Here is a 4877-nt window from a genome sequence, read left to right on the forward strand (position 1 = left end):
GGCACTCCAACCGTGGTGGAGTGGGTAATAGCTTCACTGACGTTCCTCGATTTGTATGGTGTCCTGGGTTCGCGCCTGGGCGCCGACAATTCTATTTATAGTCCTAATAAAAATTCCCTCGGTAAGCATATATGAAAATATATTAATTCCGAGGTAGAGTGAATTAGATATTAAAGGACATTAGTAGCTCGATGTCATAATATAATATGTATACACACACACACACACACACACATATATATATATATATATATATATATGTGTGTGTGTGTGTGTGTATACATATATATACATCAGCTACTAATGTCCTTTAATATCTAATTCACTCTCTCTCTATATATATATATATCTATATATTATATATATGTGTGTGTGTGTGTGTGTGTGTGTGTGTGTGTGTGTGTGTGTGTGTGTGTGTGTGTGTGTGTGTGTGTGTACGCCTCTTATAGGAGAAACAGGTCTGGCAAGCTTATCAAACCAGTTGACTCTCGGATTCGCTATTTTCAACAAAGCATTATCCAGATGTGATAACTGGGCGTGGTTTCAAATCCTTTCTCTGTCAAAAGTGATTGTTAAATAATTAAAAAGTAGATATAATTGGAAATCTCGGGTAAGTCTCTCATTTCCTTTTAAAGTTCGATGATATTTGTAGTATTTATATATTCGTTTTCATAATAATTCGAAGTCTGTGAGTGAATCATGCATTGTGCATTCGTATATTATAGTACATAGCATAACTAAATAATTTTTGCGCAATTATCATGATTGTACTTAAACCATTAAAACCGATTACTATATTTTCTATGACTGTTTCAATGTTAAACGCCGTTAAAAAAATCATTATCCTTTGTCTAATATTAAGTTTTTAATTTGGGTTTGCCACTCAAGCTAATCATGTAGTACGCATACACAACTGTCACACATTACACCCTAGTGATGGCAATACAGACAAGTAACTTTCGTTTATGCATTCTTAATAAAGTGCCACTATTCGACCAGTAAAACCCAAGTTTTACCGAAAAACTTAATATAAATTCATGTGAAAAAAAAAGACATCAATGCTGCACGATTTCCATGCGGTATGATAACATGCTACGAAAAGGAACGGCAGCAAAACGGTCGTTTCGTAGGGAACGACACCTAAAGGACTTGAGATGTGTGGATGTTTGGCATCCACTGCTACCGCCGCAGTGCATTAAAACCGTGAGCATATGGACCTTAAACAGCAACAAGCGAAAGTTACCAACCATCATCTTCTCTCCTCCTATCTCTCTCTCTCTCCCTCTCTCGGGGGGGTTCTCGGTGGTTCTGCTGCTTGGCTGTCTCGTTGACGCATGCTCAGTTGGGCATCGACCGCCTTCGCGACCGGTCAACCTCAGGTCTACCTGCGCCTCGGTACCCAACCCCTTACGTTAAATCGTTTGATGATAATTTTTGTTATCTGATGTTCGTTACACAATTCATTAATACCTCATTGTGTCTAAAATATTTTACTTGAAACCTGTTTTCGGATATTTTACGTGACGGTGCAGATGACAAGTTTTTCCGAGTGAAGGGAAATTTGTTGGAAAGGTAAGTTGCATTAATAGACTACATGATTTTACTTTGATTATATATATATATATATATATATATATATATATATAATATATATATATATATATATGCCTACTTCTGAATAATTCAGTAAAAGTGCATTGTTATAGTGAGCTTCGATATATGTGGCGAAGTTGCAAGAAGCCTAGGCCTATTAACCTTTCAACCCCGCAAAAGAAAAAAAAAACTGAGTTATCAATTACAAAAAAATGGTTAGGATAGCTAAAAATAACACAAGTTAGGTACTGTAGTAGTTTTATTTCTGTTTGATTTATGCTGTCAAATTTTTTTTAGTCCTATGGTGTTAGTTTGATTTGTGCATGCCTGAGGAAATGTTAATCAAAACTTAGAAAAAGAGTGAACAATATTAGGTTAAGCTAATGATTATAAAATTGCATTTTTGCTCCCGAATCTGTTTGCAAGTGCTTACATGTAAGTTAACCTGTTACTGCTCTCGTGGGGATGATAAAAAATTTCCAGAACATTTCGTGCTCGTTATTCATTCTTCGTAGACAACAACCACGAAACCGGTCTGATATCAACAGTCGTTAGATCGATATTGGTTTTTTCTTTCGCTTCTTTTTGAAAAGTTTATCCGTCAAAACATGACTCTAGTACATCACGTAGTGGCGCACACTGGAGTAAAACTTGAGAACAGATGGAAAAGGAAAATGTTTCGGTTGTTGTGAAATGTTTCAGAGAAAATTAATACTGTAAAGCCCAGCTCACGGCTTCTTCCGCGATGAGCTGATATACTATTCCCTCTTTTTGGTGCAATAGAGTCACGAGATGCTGGTCTTACCTGAAAATATGTACTATATATTTTTTGTTTGTTTGTTCAGTGTAATCTAGTATGTGCAAGCATACTGGTAAAATATTCGTTATAAGATTTTATGTATAGCTATGTACACACATGTACGTGTATATATATCTATATATATATATATATATATATATATATATATATATATATAATGTGTCTGTGTTAATTCAACATTTAAATGTGAAATTACCAAGTCGCTTAGGAACATAATGTTGATCCCTGACAGTACTAAACACAGCGAACGTGTTCATCTAAATCTGTTTTGTCGTGTTTAGTACTAGCCCCTGTGGGATTAAATGTCCCAAAGTGTATTTGATCCACCTGGATTTCACATATTTACTGTAACATCCGTGTGTATATACACACATGTTTAACGCCCAAAGTATTGGAGACGTAGATTAGGCCGATTCTCCTTGTAGGGCGTGAACTGTCTTCGGGCTTGTTAAACTGTAGTCCATTAAAGAATTGTGGTGCACATTTAATTATATATATATATATATATATATATATATATATATATATATATAGATATATATATCACATATGTATATATATATGTATATATATATATATATATATATATATATATATATATATATATACATATATATATATATATATATATATATATATATATATATATATATATATATAATCTTTCCTCTACATCTTATCCCACCTTCTCTGTGGGGTCGTTTTTGACAGCTTTCTCTCTCTACCTGGCTCCGGTCAACTCATCGTCCCCTGACAATTTCGTCTCCATTCTTTACACACACACACACACACACACACAACACACACACACACTATATATATATATATATATATATATATATATATATATATATACTATATATATATATAATATATATTAAATATATAGAAAAAGTAACGGAGTTGCGAAATTGCGACAAATAATACATACCGTGATCAGAAATTCGTTAAAACTCCACCTTGTAACTATTAAACTGCCACTCTTTCAGTGACATGACTGTTCGTGGCTGGAAAGAAGACTTCCAGACTGAAGCTTTATCTTCCAAATGAGGTTACTCGTTCGGGAACGCGTTCTGTCCATTATTTATTGTATATATTTGATAAACTAAAGCTGTTGTACATAATGTGAATTTAGTGCTCAAGCTCCTTTGTATATTTCGTATAATTTGTCATTTATAGCCGGGTTTTTTTTTTTTTTTTATCAGGTGCAGTTATATTATGTTTATTGAAAATTTATCGTTCAAAAGAGATCGCTCTTGCATGCGAGTTTACTCACGATATTAGTATTGCTGTCGCAAAGCGCTGTATGAACCGGACAAAGCCAGCATTAGGATTTGCTTCGTTAAAATCTGAAACCGGTAAAAGGTGGATACTTCTGTCTGTTTGTCCTATTAGCAAGGATATTGTTAAGGAAGAGTTATCTGAATATATATATATATATATATATATATATATATATATATATATATCTATCTATATATATAATGAATTTTTTTCTTTTTTCACATCACCGTGATTCATATACATGCATTAAGTTACAAATGTCCTTTAACATCCAATTCGCTCTACCTCGGAATTTATATATTTTCATATTAACCGAAGGGAAATTTTTTAGTTGATAATCATCGTAACATTACTTAAGTCCTGATTTATCCTGTGTCCGCTGGTTGGAATCCACGAGAGGACGAAACTATCATATCAACTGAAAAATTCCCCTTTGGTTAACACATGTGAAAATTTAAATCAATTTCAAGGTAGAGAGAATTTGATATTAAAGGACTTTTGTAGCGGTGTATATTTTTGAGTTTAATGTTTTTTTTTTTTTTTTTTTTTTTTTTTTTTGGGGGGGGGGGGGGCGACGAGTGGGCTTAGTTCCCCTCACCCCCGCTTTTTTGCATTCCGTTTGATATGTGAAACCATAGGTATTCTGCGTATAACTTTCTTTTATTATTTTGTACAAGTATATGGAAATACATTTGTACATAGAGAAATACTCCATCAATAATCAAGTATAAGGGGGGTTATGTGTGTGTGTGTGAGAGAGAGAGAGAGAGAGAGAGAGAAGAGAGAGAGAGATTGCATGCTTTAGGAAACTTCATTCAGAGGACCAGAGACCTTTTTAAGAGATAACTCATGGGGGCAGTAGTTGATACTGAGTGTTTAGTTGTATACTCATTAACGATTGGCTAAGGCACATGTAGCATGATTGGATAATGAGACCTTTTAGAAAGAATCCCTCCTCAAATACAAGCTTCGTGAGATTTGTAGGAAAAAACTAATAATTTCATGGGGTTGATGTTCAGTTGATGTGCGTTGTGTCGAGGAGGAGCAAAGTAAGCATTTACGGAAGTGAAGTCTGCTTGTGAAAGCGAATGAAAGTAATTAAGGAAGAAGCTGATGAGACGTATATATCCTTTTTCTTTTCACGAGGTGCCAATACGTATAAATAAATAGCAAAACGGCA

At 34.1% G+C, this 4877-nt stretch overlaps 1 protein-coding gene across 2 annotated transcripts in view; it reads left to right on the top strand.

The window, feature by feature from the left end:
• Positions 1-1343: 1343 nt before the first annotated feature.
• The window catches only part of LOC135225699 (extracellular matrix organizing protein FRAS1-like), a 409627-nt gene continuing 406093 nt past the window's right edge, over positions 1344-4877 (top strand). For both annotated transcript variants that reach the window (XM_064265056.1, XM_064265057.1), the window contains exon 1: positions 1344-1395. The gene's annotated coding sequence lies outside the window, so the exon portion shown is untranslated. The remainder of the gene's footprint in view (positions 1396-4877) is intronic.

Source organism: Macrobrachium nipponense, chromosome 13 (genome assembly GCF_015104395.2).
Source record: "Macrobrachium nipponense isolate FS-2020 chromosome 13, ASM1510439v2, whole genome shotgun sequence".
Taxonomy (NCBI): domain Eukaryota; kingdom Metazoa; phylum Arthropoda; class Malacostraca; order Decapoda; family Palaemonidae; genus Macrobrachium; species Macrobrachium nipponense.